Below are 16,072 nucleotides of genomic sequence, written 5' to 3'. Positions count from 1 at the left end.
CGCCGCCAGGCCCATTCATAAAACCAGGACCTAGAGGAAGAGGGAGGCGGCCTTCGACCCGCAGGCGAGCTGCGCTCCCGGACTTTGTGAATGGAGCGCGGCGACGCCTCTAGTCTTCAGCCCGCGGGTCCTGGCCTCCGCCGCGCCAGTCTTGCTCCGCACGAGTCGCGCGGTGCAGCCATGCCACCCGGCTGCGGCATTAGGCGAAAAGAAATTAGCTCGCCGCAAATCCGACCTCACCGAGGCCAGGGCTCGGTTTTGAGGATTTCATCCCTTTTTACCTCTGTGCTTCCCCTTTAACGGCCTCGCAGGCCTCCTCCCCGGCTCGGGAGAGGAAGGGACCATGGCACGGCTACCCGGACAGCAGGGCCTCGGACCTCCTCGCTCCAAGCTTACAGAGCGCATTCGGCCCGGCCGGCCAGTCGTTTTTTCAAATGCGATTCCTCTGACGTTAGCTTATGCATTAGCGTGATCGATTTTCATTTTAAGCCATTAAATCAGCTTTACAGCTTCCAAAGGACGTGGGCAAGCCCCAATTTAGAAGATGAAAGAGAAAGCTCTCCCGCCGAAGCCCAGTAATGGGAGCGAGGTGTTGGGTCTGTCTCTTTACGACCCAGAGGGAGGCATTCATTGCCGGAATGTTGTTCCTCTGGAGAAAGGCTGGGGTGCCGCTCCAGTCCACGCTTTCTAAAGATACTTGTTTAACCCGGGGGGAGGGGGTTAAGGGACAAAAAACCCCGACGTTTTCGGCTTTGGAAAAGTCCCCACCCCATCCTGCACACATGTGAGTTGTCTTCTCAGTAAATGACAATGAGGGTCCACATTTTGTGCGAAGCTAGACCCTGAGAAATCTACGCGCAAAGAAATAAGCTCTGGGACGATTCGGGTCTCTGCATCCCTCTTTCCAGCTCATGTAGCATTTTTCCCCGCCCCCAGTTTTACTTATGCATTTAATTTCCCAGAGGCCGCTTTTGGCTGGGGGTTTATAAGCGCCGCGGTGGGGACACGTCAGAAGCCAAAAATTATTCGCCCGACATCTTGCCAAGTCTTGTTAGTGAGAATTAATCAACGAGCGGGGTATTGCAGGACTCGCTCGCGGCCTCGGTGGCAGCAGGGTCGAATCCTCCACTCCAGGTCCGCGTGGAAGCCCGGCCCCAGGCACCAATCGTCGCGGAACCCGCTGGGTCTCTCCGGCCTCCAACTAGGCTTTCCGCTCCGCCTTTGTTCTCCGCGGAGCGCTTTGCCTAAGCCCTCACCTCCGGCCCCCAGGGCCATCCCTCCACTCCCCTACTAGGCCCGCAGGGGTCCTCCACTTCCGAGGCCTAGGGCAACCCGACTCCCCCGCACAGGGATCTTCCTTTTACCGGGGACTACAAAATTGCTCAGCATGGCATTGCCGTGATCCTGTCCCTATTTAGAATTTAATATTTTGTTCATCACAATTTTTTGCATTAATTTTAATTGCTTAAAAATCATTGCATGAAGATATTTATTTTGACCGCAGACTTTTTGGTGCTCCTTAAATTTTGCGTCCAAGACGCATTGCTCACTCTAGTTCCAGCCCTGGAAGGCGCCCCAACGGCGGATCGAAGGAGGCTTCCAGGTGGCGGGACCTCGGGCGCTGGGCACTCCGGGCTCATTGCGTGGCCTCTCCAGTGGGGACGGGTTTGTACTCCCTTCCCGAGGTCAAAAGGGGCTTGGGTCCGGTTTCTCATAGGCTGAAGTAGCTGTGAGGTTCTGTCTAAAGCCTGGCTCTCCCTGGTACTCCGGGAGAGCGCCCTTTCCAAGGAGCCCCCATGCCCCGACCGTCCCGGGCTCATCCGCTGTCCCGGGCAGACCAGGAATCCCGTCCCTGCCAGGCCCTCGGGCCGGGACTTCTCCCCGCCCAGGGAAACGTCGACGCCTTCACAAGGGCTTGGAAGAGCCTCTCAAGCGGAGGCAGGTCCAGGCCAATTTCACATGTGTTGTAGGAGCTGGGGAGACGTCCTTGGGCTGCACTGGCCGCGTTCTGCCAGCCTTTGTCTCCCTGCGCTGGGGTCGCCTCCCGGCGGGCCGACCCCCACCCAGCGCTCACGTGGCCCGTAAATAAGTCAAATCCCGGGGGAGGAAAATACCCACGGAAGAAAGACTTGCTTTTTGCACCTGACAGTAATGCGTGCTGGCGAAGCCCGTGAATCCCTCTGGCGATGAATAAGGAAGGGGGTGTGGGCGGGCGCGTGTGAGTGATTGTGTGCCCACGTGTGCGTGCCCGCGCCTGCGCTCCCGCACCCTGGAGGGGAACCGCAGCTTCTGACCGAATGGATTTAAGCCAAGAGCCGCTTTAATTACGAACGCGAATGCCTGATTTTTTAAAGAGACTAATTAAAAAAAGTCCTCTCCTGCACTCAGGAATTTGCCTTCAGCTGTGTGAATTTCAGCAAATGAGATTTAAATTTTGTATTTATCTGGATCCTATGTAAGCACCTAGTTTTTTAAATTTTTAATTGTTGTTATTTGAAATTTGTCGGCCTTTCTGTATACAGTTAAATGAATACAATGTGTGGGCTACCCGATACTGACTATAGAGAAGATAAAATTTGTCTCCAATTAGTATGCAGGCTGGGGTTGGGACACTCAATCGGTTTACACAGGAACTTGTGAAACAGCTTGTCAATAAGTAGATCTTGGAGAAAAAGGCATTTGGAAGGAAGACATTGTTTGAATGTTATTTCAAAGTTAATTTAATTAACGAAGGCATATCTGCAGGAGCTGGGATGGGATTGCCCAAGGAAAGAGATTTCAGTTACATTCAGCAGTAAACCTCTGAGGTGAAAATACTTTAAAAATTCACTGTGACGGGTAAATCCAATTTCTCTCTCTTCAGACAGTCCTTAGACCAACCTTATTAGTCACTGTGAGGCCTGGCAAAACCTATGTTCTTGTTTAAAAACATTTCTTTCCAATTAGAAAGTTGTGTGATCTGGGAATTTAAAGCCCAGAGTAGGATCCCCAGGGAGGACAATGCCTTCTATTCTGGTTTTGATGCCAACCTCTGACTCACACTGTCCCAAAGTGCCTGAATAAAAACTAGCCTGAAAAAATCATTAATGAATTAATCAAGGTGGTGATGGAAAGAAAGGTCCTGTGGATTCCTCCTTCCTGAGCAGGTAGGGTACCTTGCTCATCACTCTCAACTGGAGCAGGAATGATCTGTTTTGCGTGGACCTGTTCACTAGGCTTCTTCCTTCAGCTGATGGGGAACTTCCCCTCTGGGAGTGGGAATGTTCAAAAGCACTCGGAAGCTGTTTCCTGCTCCTCAAAGGGGAGAAGTCTGTTTCTATTTTGTGTTCTTAGGCAACATGTTTATATGGAATTGAGGAATGTGTGTCCTTCCCTGCCCACCTCTGGCCATCAAGTCAGGACTCAAAGCAATGGGAGAGTCTCCAGAGTTTAGACTGAACATCACCAAACAACCTCAAACGCATAAGGTTTTTTTCAGTCCTGCCTTTGTCACAGATCTGTTCAGTAGCCTCCATTTATTTTCTATGCATGTTACTCTAGCACTCGCTAATGATTTAAAATGCTAGGTTTCTCACTTAGGATCTCTGCAGAAAGGTTTTAATATGTTGCTTCATTCACTATTTTATTTTAAAACCATTCAATCTAGGCTATGCCACCACGTAGCTTGGTGATCTAGAGCAAGGTAGTTTCCTTGGGTCTCAGTTTCTTCATCTGCAAATGAATGTTTGGGCACGATGGTGTCTCAGGTTTAGGGCAGGATAGTGTCTCAGGTCTAGTCTGTTTCCAGCCCTGTGTGATTCTGAGCAGGAGAAGCCCTCTGTCAACCCCAAGCTTCGGAAGCCATCTTCTCCCTGCCCAAAGCCAGGCGCATGAATGCCACAATGTAGGGAACAATCTCAAGTTCCTCTCTCTTTCTGTCCCTCTGTTGTTTATGGAGAGCTAAGTTCGTAGTTTTCACACACAGCTTCTTCAGCTTTTCAGAATCAAACTTTGGAAACAACTACTTCTCAAAATAGGAGATAAAATGAACTCAACTTTTTTTCTTTTTCTTTTTTTTCTTTTTTTGTGGTCACTCTAGCTTTGAATATTTTCTTATTTATTCAACAAAACTCGTTAAACTCCGTGGAGGAAAGAAATTTGTCCAAAACACTGACTGTGCCTTCAAAGAGTTTGTAATCTAGTCTGTCTGGTCAGGATGTGATTGTCACTGTATGTAGGCAAGGCAGGATCTAATAAATGTCCTTCGGGAAGAACAAACAAAATGCTAGGGGGATTCAGACAAGAAAGGCATTGAACTTTGTTGTGGGATTAGGGAAATGGGAGGAAAAGTTCATGAATAAAATGCATTTCACCCACTTGCATGTTAACCTTAACTTTTCTTATGGTCCTTATTCTTTTTTTAATTTTTATCCCACCTCTGACATTCTGTCCTTGTGCCTTATATCTTTTCCTTTCATTTGTTAACTTCTCTTTTCCCCAGTGGTTTTGCTTGCTAAAAATAAGTGAGCTATTGGTCTGAAGCTACATGAGAGGCAAGATGATGCAAAGGCTCTGTAGAAAATCTATGCCATGGCTGTCCATGAGCCGACCTAGATGCAAGATGACCTAGGTGTGGGCCTGCTTCTGGAACTTTCATTGTCATCTTAAGTAAGTTAGTTATTCTCTACCTTAGTTTGACCATCTGTAAAGCTAGGAAAAAAATAATGTAATTATTCACTTTTTTTTTTTAGGACACCAAAATGTCTAAATCACTTTTCCAAGGATCCAACAGTGAACATATTTTCCAAACCAAATGCTAGAGTATGAGGTCAGAAAAGATTTTTGGACTTGTGGAATTATTTAGATAAAAATTCTTACCAAGAAATAAACATTAAATCACGTTTATTTATTTATAGTCTAAATATGTCTTTTGTTGAAAGCAATAAAACAACCCCAGATTAAGACGATCAGGGAAAATCTGGGACATTAGGGCATTATTTCTTCATTGGTGAAAGAAACAGTATAAGGAAAGTCACAAGAGACCCCTGCGGTGCTGCCTGTTTGCTACCGCAGCCCTGGGTCTTATCATCCACTGATGGCTCCACACGCGTTGTGCAGTGTCCTGCTCATCGTCCTTCCTGCCCAATAAGTGTGGGGAGTGTGCGTCCTGTCTTTCAGATGTTTTAGCTATTCTTTGCCTCCACATCTTGACCTCATTGAGGTTGTTTCATGTAGCGGTTGGTTAATTCTTTTCATAACTTTGGAGAAAGAAAAAAATCTTTCCTCTATGCTTTTAAGTTTGTACCTGGGCCTGCAAATTAAACTGACAAAGACAGTTCAACAGGAGAAAAAGCAAACAATTTAATTGACATATATAGATACAGATATAGATGATATAGATATCATAATGCACAGGAACTTCACAGAAAAGAAATGAAAACCCAAAGAAGTGGTTAGACTTGGGGGCTTATATGACGTTTTTACAAAAGGCAGTAAATTGTAGGTAAGCAACTAGCCAAAGGAAAGCGGGCTTTGGGCTTCTAGGGCTGATAAATTATGGGACGGCGACAAGAAAATAAAGAGGGGAAACTAATGATAGAGAGGGGTTACTTAGTAAGGTTTACTTTTGCAGACTCATCTTGGGGCCATCTCTGTCTCTGGTGATAAGAGTTGTTCTCCTTCGCTGGTGTGGGAGGAGACACCTGCACAAGTAAAATTTATACCTTCCTTTTAGGCAGATGGGAAGGGTAGCAGAGAGCTCTTCTTATGTCTGCTTTTTCTCAGTTGCCTTCAGTTCAAAATAATCCTTATGCCAAAGTGGCATATTTTGGAGTGGCACGTTATTATTCCTTTCATAACCATGTCACAGCTTAACCAGATGCCAGGCAGTGCAAAGAGAGGTGTCCGTTTCTGCTTGAGCTTTGTGTGAATGAGGAGTAAGTCCCATTCCGCCAACAGTGGTTTTAAAAACCCTGTAGTCCTTTAGAAACTCTAAAGTCTTTACCTCTGAGTTTTCAGGTAGACAAATGGAAAGGGACAAGGACCAACAATTCCTAAATGAAAAATACCCATTTTTAACTAGTTTTGCAAAATTCCTTTGACACAGCATGAGATTGATCAATTCACTTCGGTTAAAATAAGGGTTTTCTGAAGTCAGTGAACAGCCTCACCTAGCTAGAGAACATACTCAGATTACTAGCCCTGGAAAACAACAAAAGGAGAAGCAGAGGTGAGAAGGACCAAAAGAACTCCACCTTCCACCCCAAACTTGTCAGTGGGCTGAGAGGACATTTTGAGATGACCCCTGCAGAATGACAGCCCCACCTGCTCAGGCACCCCCAGTCCAACTTCTGCCTCAATCATCCTGCATCATGAAGCTGCTCCTCTGATAGTGTAAATTTTCCTCTGTATAATCTAACCTATGTAATCCAGTTGTTGTTGTTTTTAAATAAATTTTATGGGGGAACAGTGTGTTTCTCCAGGGCCCATCAGCTCCAAGTCGTTGTCTTTCAATCTAGTTGTGGAGGGCACAGCTCAGCTCCAAGTCCAGTTGCTGTTTTCCATCTTTAGTTGCAGGGGGCTCAACCCACCATCCCATGCGGGAATTGAACTGGCAACCTTGTTGAGAGCTTGCGCTCTAACAAACCAAGCCATCCGTCCGCGGCTCTGGAAGTTCAGTAGCAACTCGTTGTCTTCAATCTAGTTGTGGAGGGCACAGCTCACTGGCCCATGTGGGAATCGAACCAGCAACCCTGTTGTTCAGGGCTCGCGCTCTAACAAACTGAGCCATCTGGCCGCCCCTATGTAATCCAGTTTTTGTCTTTTCAAAAACTTATCCGGGTTATCCAGAATCAATACACAAAAGGAGTACAGCTAAATGTGTTCTAGTCTTTTCCAGATAAGAATTGTAGTCTCTCTCTATCTTTTCTGTTGGCAGTAGCATGACAAGCCACAGGGGTTTAGTCACTGAGGGAAATATCTAGGGTCCTCTTTAAGGAGTGGTTAATTACATCCTGCTATTTATCCCGTGTATTAGGAGTTAACTATTTAACACCCAGCGAACTCCATTTTTAATGTAATATATTTCTCTTCTCCAGACTCCCGGGGTCCTGCGTCCTTTAAGTCAGTCTTGAACCTCCCCACCACGTGACAAGGTAATAAGATCTGTCTTTTCTTCTAGGTGACCAAGGCCCCTTTTTCAGCGTCCTTCTGGATGCTGCCCTGGTTCTGAGCTGTATCTTCTCCAGACCTGGGTATTGTTTGGTGTAAAGAAAAAGGACACAGGCTTTGGAGCCAAACAAATGTGGTTTTCTTTGTGGGGAGGGCGGGCGGGTGGGGAATGGGCTTTAAGATTTTTATTAAAAATATAGCTAACAGACAATATTATATTAGTTTCAGGGATACACCACAATTATTCAACATTTATACACCTAAAGAAGTGATCACCATAAGTCCAGCAACCATCAGACACCGTACCACGCTATGACAGTATTACATACCCATGACTTAATTTGAACCTCTTATTCCCCTTCATTTTCCCCCCCTTTTAAAATTTTTCAATTACAGTTGAAATTGTTAATTTCAGCTGTACAGTATAGTGGTTAGACATTTATATAATTTAAGAAGTGATCCCCCTGACTAGTCTAGTACCACCTTGCACTATACATGGTTATTACTGTATCATTTACTATATTCCCTGTGCTGTATTTTACATCCCCATGACTGTTTTGTAGCTGCCAATTTGTACGTTTTAATCCTTTCATCTTTTTCACTCTGTCCCCAACCGCCTCCCATCTATCACCCCAACATATCTAGTATCCATTTGACAGCATATTACAATATTATTGACTATATTCCTTATGCTATACCCTATATCCCCATGACTACTTTGTAACTACCAATTTGTACTTCTTAATCCCTTCCCCTTTTTTCATCTGGCAACCTTCACAATGTTTTTTGTATCTATGAGTTTGTTTCTGTTTGTCTGTTTATTTTATTCTTTAGATTCCACATACTTGTATAAGCAAAATCACATTACATCTGTCTTTCTCTGTCTGACACTCCACTAGTACCCTCCAGGTCTATCTATCCCACTGCACATGGCAAGAACCTATTCCCTTTCTTGACTGAACAATATTCTATTGTATATATGTACCACCTCCTCTTTATCCATTCTTCCATCAATACCAGGCTGCCTCCACATCTTGCTCATTGTAAATGATGCTGCAATGAACATATGGATGCACAGGTCCCTCGAAGTAGCACTTTGCATTTCTTCAGATAAATACCTTGAAGTGGAATTATTGGGTCCTGCTTTGTCTCTTTTTACAGCCATTGTTTTAAAGTCTATTTTGTCTGGTATAAGTATCGTTACCCCAGCCTTTGTTTTTGTTTTTGTTTGTTTATTTCCATTCCTTAGAGTGCATTCTTCATTTCAGTTATTCTATTCTTCACTTCTGACTGGTTCTTTTTTATGGTTTCTAGGTCCTTTTTTATGCTTGCTATCTCTCTGTTGAAGTTCTAAGTTCCTTGAGCATCCTTATAGCCATTGTTTTGAACTCTGTCTCTAGTAGGTTGGTTGTCTCCATTTTGTTTAGTTCTTTTTCCTGGAGTTTTCTCCTTTTCTTTCATTTAGGACATATTTCTTTGTTTCTGTGTTTATTTCTATGTATTAGGTAGATCTTCTATGTCTCCCAGTCTTGGCTGGGTGGCCTTATGTAATAGGTGCCCTATGGGGCCCTGGCACAGTCTCCCTGGTCACCTGCTCTGGGTGCTCCAGGAGTGTCCCTTGTGTGGGTTGTCGGTGCCCTCCTGTGATAGTTGAGCCTTGATTGCTATTGGCGTGTCAGTGGGTGTCATTGGCCCTCAGACTGATTGGCTGTGGGGTTTGGCCACGTCTACAGATTACGGACTGCTGTGCAGGGTGCTTACCCCACTGAGTGAGATTCGCCCCAGTGGGCTGTGGTGCCTGTTGAGATCACCCTTTGTCTGTGCCACTTATGGGGCTAATTGGGTGGTGCTCTGCTGTGGTCTGAAGCCAGCCTCCAAATGTGTTGGTTCTGGGTACTCTTGGGAGGGGCTCCAGTGCTGGCCCAGGTACCCACTGCCTCTGACCCTCTAGGGACTACCTGGTAAAAGCTACAAAACTATCCACAGTTGTTCACTGCCTGTGTTAATCCTAGAGGTGCGTGGGAGAGGCCATGCTGTGAACCAAGGATGGCTACCACCAGTACCGAGCCTGGGGTAGCTCCACAAAAAGCCAGGACACCTCCAAGGCCTGCTGCCATCTGCCAGCTCTCTTAAGGTTCAGCCACTGATAAACCCTTTTGAGGTATCCGAGTTGGATGAGGCAAGGTCTCAGGGAGTCACTACAGTAGGAAGAGTTGTGGCCCCCAGGTTAATGTAGACTCTGGTTTGGTGCCAGTGCTGAGCCTGGAGCTACTCAGCAAAAGTCTCAGAGCACACTGAGTGGCCACCCACCTCAGGCTCACAAACTCCAATAGTTTTCCAAGAAACAGTGCAATATGGGCGGGGCTGGCTGCTCTCCAGAAAGTGCCTCTGGCATTGGGGGAGTTGGGTAGGTCGGGGTACCTGTGAGTCAACAGGGTGGAACATCAGAGCTCTTCAGGCCAATCAGATTCAGATTTGGCTGTGGTGGGGGCGGGTTCAACACAGAAAAGATGGCGTCTGCCTGCCGGGCGCACAGGAAGAGGACCTCACACAGGGAAAATGCCGACTGTCCCCCAGTCCTCCCTCCTAAGCCACATACCTCAGTCTCCACCCCCACCCGTATGTCTCCAAAACCACCCAGGTCACTGTGCCGCTGCCAAAGCCCAAGGTGAGTGCCTGCGAGCGAGTGAGTGTGTGCATGGGCTGTCTAAGAGGACGTTTGGGTTTCCTGGAGCCTTTTATCCCGCCAGGAAGTTCGGAACCCCCACTGTTTTTCACAACCAGATGTGGGGGCGCCTCTTGACGGCACCAGTATCCTGGGCTGGGGAGCCTGGTATGGGGGGCTGGAGTCCCTAGCTTCTCTGGTGGGGAACCTCCATGGCCAAGATAACCCTCCTGATTCTCAGCCACCTGACGGAGGTTTGTGGCCCGTCCCTTTTGCGTCTTCACCCCTCCTACCATTCTCGATGTGGCTTCTTCTTTACATCCTCAGTTATAAAATTTCTGTTCAGCCAGACTTCAGATGGCTCTCCAGGTTGATTGTTCTATAATTTAGTTGTCATTTTAATGTGTTCGTGGAAGTAAGCATGGACAGTGTTTATCTACTCCGCCATCTTGGATCCTTCAGACAAGTGTGGTTTTCAGTGCTAGCTCAACCATTTAGCAGCTGGGGAACTTTTAGTAAATTCTGATCCTCATGTTCCACATCTTCTCAGTGGGAATGTTACTGACACCTAGTCTAATTAGGAATGGTATTCAACGAATCTTATTCATAGAGAATTTTTTTTAAGAAGCTAAGAGAGGTCTGTGCAGCAGCATTCCTAAATTATACATTATTCTCTCTACGGAGGTGCAATTGGCAAAACTCCAGGCACTTTGAAAGCACAGGTAGGCTCTGGTGTCACCATCAACTGGCTGCTCAGTTGGCCCAATGTCAGCCCAGGAGTTTGCCCAGTTGTTTGCCTCAGCCACCATGACATGAAAGACTCCTGGATTCTTTCTGTTGCTTCCCATTCTTCTGAATTGCTCCCTGTCCCCCACCTTCCAATCCCTTGATGTGTCTTCACACCACCCTCCGTTTATCCAAGCACGAATCTCACTGCATCAGTAACATCTTCTGTGACCACTTCAGCAGGAAAGGAAATCCTTCCCTCCTCTAGTTTTCTCCAACTCTTACTGCCTTTCACTTGCTTATTTCTTACTGTTTCCTGCACAGTACCTATCTTACCAGCATTATATGAAAATTTTTCTTGATGTCATAGTAGCCTCAAATTCTACTACTCGGTAACCTGTCTGTCTTAGTCTGTTCAGGTAACAAAAATACCATAGATTGTGTGGCTTAAACAATAGACATTTATTTCTCCCAGTTCTGAAGTCTGGGAATTCCATCCAGGATCAAGGTGCTGGCAGGTCTAGTGTCTGGTGAGGGGCCACTTTCTGGTTTGCAGATGGCTGTCTTTTCATTACATCATCACATGGTACAGAACAGAGACAGAAAAAGCAAGTCCTCTCCTGTCTCTTTTTATGAGGGCAGTAATGCCATTTATAAGGGCTCTGCCCTCATGACCTAATGACCTCTGAAAGCTGTATTAGCCCAACGTCCTAATACCCTCACATTGAGAGGTTAGGGTTCCAACATACAAATTTTGAGGGGACACAAACATTTAATCTATAGACAAGCTACGTCTATACTTAGTTTCCCTCATTTTCTATAGCAGAATTAAGTAATCTCAGATACTGCAGCAAATTCGCCTTATAACCCCTGTCCATAATATCTGCTTAGCAACCCTGTAAGATCTGTTCTTGGATCTTGACAAAACTTGTACAATCTTTAGGCCAGAACCATGCATAGAATACTTGGAACAGAAATCTGTTAACTTATTAATTATTATGACTGCGCTCAGAATAAATGCCATAAGCTCTTCCATCTCCCCATCCGCACCCCTGCTACCCTCTCTGCTCCATTTGAATGCCTCACATTTTTTTCAAGCACGCTGTAGGATTTACCTGTTCCACCACAGCATCACTGTTGCTAGCTTCTCTCGCCACCATTTCTTACTCCTTTTATGTGGTTTTGATGTTTGCTGCCGGTGTACGCAGGGCCATGGCTCCATTCTTGGAGAGACCCATCCAGACCTTCATTTTCTGACCAGTCCACCCTGGCCAAATGCCCTTGGGCTCGCTCGGCTCCATTTACAGTCTAAGAACCCCAGACACTTTCCAACCCTGCCCTGAACAGGCAGGTTTAATCCTCTCATGTGCTTTGCAGGAACTTCTGACCAACTAACTGCTTCTACTGAACTCAGGTGCACGAAGGTGGTCACACTGAAATGCGCTGTTGTACGTAGATGGCTGTTCAGAGCAGAACCCACGCTAAAGGGTGTACTTCCTGGCCTGAGGCATAAACACCACATGTATTTTTTTCCCTTTCAGAAAGGATATTTTTCATACTTGTAATGAAGTATGGTCAGAATGTATTCTCTTCTAGAATATTAGGTCAGGCAGAGGTTTTGCCTTCTTCTGTTTTATACATAATAAAAATGGAGTAAACAAAACATGCTGTTAAATATTTTACACATATGTCAGTAGATGCAATTCTAAAGCAGACTTTTTCTGGGGTATTTGTTGTTGGTTTAAGGGGAAAAGCGGGAGATTAGACCGTGTGCCTTTAGCCATATGTTCACAGTCTATGGGTTGGGAAAAACACAAAAATAGTTTCTAAAAATATCAGGATTTCCACTTGGAAATTATCAAGTGTAAAGAATACCAAACTGCAGAATGCTAAAAATATAGATTTTGTTTTTAGTCTTACTTATGAAGGCTCCTGTTTTGTGCCCTCTCTCCAATTTACTGACGAATCAAGAAAAATATTGGAGATGGACTTAAATCTTCCCTGTGGGGCAGCTCTGGCAAAGGCCCTTTCCCTGTATGAAATTCCACAAGGCCTTGCACTGCAGAAATGAGGTGTGTATATGAGTGTGTGTCTCTGTGTGCACATATACAAGTATGCACACATATATACACATACATGTACATATATACACATACATGTGTATGTATAAAATTAATTTTTTTCTCTTTGAAACACCCACTTCCAAAGTCTCCCCCTATACTTGGGCTCATGTTTGTAAACCCCCTTTTTTCCTCCCCAACACCTTGCAATCGAAAGGGGTTTTCTTCTCCCTGCTTTGTGTGAGTGTTAACTCATGTTCACGCATGACAGGATGTATTCAAATTGAATGCCTGAAAAAATGAAAGACTGATTTTGTTCCATTTCCAGTCTGGGTTTTCTCACCTGTTGATGCATCTTCCCTTTGAAGGTCAGCAGCAGTCGCTGGGTGATGATTGACAGGTGGAAATGGGGAAGCTCAGGGAGTGCCAGGAGTGAGGTATCTTGTGTTTATTTATCCCTGAGCTCATTACAGAGGAGAAAAGCAGTTGCTCAAATTAAGCTATGGGAAGAAGTGCCTGGCATCCCACCTAATCTGCCTGAAGGTCAGGGAGGGTCGGTGTCTGTCCATCTGACAGCCTCTTGCACTCCTTCAAGTCCTGCTTTGAGGGGAGGCAGAGGCGGTTGTTGCCAGGATAATTAAAACAGAAAGGCAGTTATAGAAGCATATGCCATATGCCTAGTTTTGTAGACAAAGCGTGCCATTAGTTAAGGGGTTCTGTGGACAACAGCAACTTCTCAGCCTCCCTGCAGAGGGTCTAGAAAACAACAAACACTCAGTGAATGGGGACTTGTCTTAGTCTGCTTGGACTGCTGCAACAAAGGACCACATGCTGAGTGGCTTAAACAACAGAAATTTATTTTCTCAGAGTTCTGGGGGCCAGAAGTTTCAGATCAAGGTGTTGGCAGGGGTGGTTTCTTCTGAGGTGTCTCTCTTTGGTTTGTAGATGCTGCCTTTTCTCTGTGTCTTCACATGCCCTTTCTTCTGTGTGTTGTGTCCTAATTCTCTCCTCTGATAAGGACACTAGTTATATCAGGTTAGGGCCCACCCTAATGACCACGTTTTAATTTAATTATCTCTTTAAAGACCCTCTCTACAAACATATCACATTCTGAGGTACTGGGAGTTAGGACTTCCACATAAATTTTGGTGACATCAGAGAACTGTTAGTAATTTTTCTTAGAAAGGGACATGAACCCCCAGCATTGTTCTTCTGACAGTCTTTTTTCAGGAGGTAGTTCTGGGTAGTGGAGATTGCTTAGGTTCTGGAGTCAACCAAAGCTGGATTTGGACCCCAGCTTGGCCCTTCTAGCTATATGACATTAAGTGGGTTACTTAATATCTCTGAGCTCTGGTTTCCTCTGCTGTGAAACAGGGACAAAATACATATATTTCAGGGTAAAGCCCAAGGATTCAATAAGATGATACAACAGAGCCTGGCATGGTACCCAGTTCACCTATCTTGCCTCCTGATCCATTCTCTTCTCTGAGGTCCCCAAGTACATGCCCATCCAGAGGTCAGACAGATGCATTTATTTCTGATCAGGTGAGCAACTGCCTGCTGGGTCAATCATTTATGTCCACCTCATGACATCTCAGAAACTCCAGGGTAGGACCGCATCTCCTGGGGCCCTTGTCTCTTCCTGGTTCCCACATGCACAGCTGAACCTGCTGTGTGCTCCTTCCCCTGCTGGCTGGGGCTGGGGGAGGGCGAGGGAGCCTTGTTTCCAAGGGCACTTGATCCAAGACAAGTGGGGAGGGGACAGAGGTCTCCTAGTAGAGTTCTGGAGTGGCCTCTCCAGCCTTGGATTGGGGCCAAGGCAAAAGCCACCTGCACTAGTTGTCACCTTCCAGGGATTAGCAGTTTCCCAGGCTGGGGGAGGTGAAATATGGCTTGTCAGGAGAGTCAGAAGCAATTGCTAAGAGCTATTGCAGAGAGCAAAGGAGATGGGGAAGGTGCCAGATTCGCTGGGAGAACTTGGCTGTCCTTGCTCTAGATGGCAGCGTGGGGAGCACGTCCCTGAAGACAAGGAAGGAATTTCTCAATCAGGAGTGTTGCAGGGCTGCTGGAATCAGTGCCTTCCAAGGCCACCTCCACCTCTCTCCCACGCTCACCATCCATGGAGGTTGGGGCTCTAGTGGGCAGCACTGTCTGGCAAAGGAATAACAAGAGAGAAGAGGTCAGCCACACGAAGGGCTTTGCATGGGGCCAGCTGGTCCTTTGGTGGCCATGTTCTCTCCTTTCTCCCTGTTGCCTTTTCCTGCCCTTTCACTGCTAGTTTCCATCTTCTACAGAAGGTGGAGAAAGGGCAAGAGGTGACAAAGAAGCAAGTCTGTTTTCCTTGGCAGGGGTAGCTGTGTTACAGTTATTTGGGTATTGTGTCCTCAGAGCACCCCTTCCCAATGCAACAGGAAAAGACAGGGTTAAATAAGCACTGGCCATTCCATAGCTGAGTGTCTTCCTGAACCTTTGTTGGAAAGTGGGAGGGGGAAAATTAGGTAGGAAAGGGTCTTCCCAGCTTCCCTGACTGTATCCATTAAGACACAGATGTCTCTTAGCCCCACTGTCCCTCAGCCAAGCCTGGCTGTGTGTCTGGAGCCCTTTCCCCACCAACTGGCAGGCCCTGTGGTTGGTTTGGTAACTTCACTCTGGGTCTGCCCAGGGCCCGGCCCTGGCCTCTCACCATGATTTCCTGATTTCTGCTCCAACTCTCTCCTGGGCCTGGGCTCTTGCTGTCTGAATCGTATTTCCTTTGGCTGGGTCTGCTGGCAGGGCTCAATGCTACTCATTGAACCCTCACCTCCTAGATTGGAAGCTGATCCACCTGGTGGGACCAAAAGACCCTGCTCTCCCAGAGTGACCCCCTTTGTGTGTCGGTGCCAGCTGGAGGTATATTGGAGCAGCCACACTGTCCACTGACCACTGGAATTTACACTTCCTGCCCTTCCCTCCACTTCTCCCCAGTGGCCAGCTAAACCAACTGGGTTAGTCCCTCCAGGCTGCCAGCCTGCCACTGTAGAGTCAAGCATGCCACCACCTTAGGATCTGGGAGAGTGTCAACGTGGGAGCTACACACTAAAGCAGTGGGCTTTAGACCAACTGTGGTCTCGCCCAGAGCCATCTCTGACTTCTCCCAGCCCCTTCTTTGATCACCTGCCTGGCAGCCTGCTTGCCTGTCCCACCGGCTCCAAGTCTTTCTGTTTCTACTACCTCTCACCTGGGATACTGCACCCCCCGCCCGCCTGTGTCTTCCCGCTGGAGTGAATCCTACGTGCTGCTGCTGGGTTGGTCTTTTCCAACACAGCTCTAAGCATATTTTTTTTCCTTTTAATTGTTCCTATGTTTACTAGATTGTGTTAGATGTACAAATTGTCTTAGAAAGCATTAATATCTTTTTGATGTTAATCTTTCCTATCCAAGCATATAGCCTATCTTTTCATTTGTTCAAATTGAGTTAACTTGATGGCTGTTA

The 16,072-nt window shown here is 46.4% G+C and overlaps 1 long non-coding RNA gene across 1 annotated transcript; it reads left to right on the top strand.

The window, feature by feature from the left end:
• The first annotated feature begins 18 nt into the window (after positions 1-18).
• On the top strand, positions 19-8,474 carry LOC141571041 (uncharacterized). The gene is made up of 3 exons (XR_012495531.1): positions 19-4,647; positions 7,077-7,133; positions 8,170-8,474. It is a non-coding gene; the product is annotated as an uncharacterized LOC141571041 (long non-coding RNA).
• The last annotated feature ends 7,598 nt before the right edge of the window (positions 8,475-16,072 follow it).

This window comes from Rhinolophus sinicus, linkage group LG04, assembly GCF_036562045.2.
Source record: "Rhinolophus sinicus isolate RSC01 linkage group LG04, ASM3656204v1, whole genome shotgun sequence".
Classification (NCBI taxonomy): Eukaryota; Metazoa; Chordata; class Mammalia; order Chiroptera; family Rhinolophidae; genus Rhinolophus; species Rhinolophus sinicus.
This window is presented reverse-complemented; position numbering and strand designations above follow the sequence as displayed.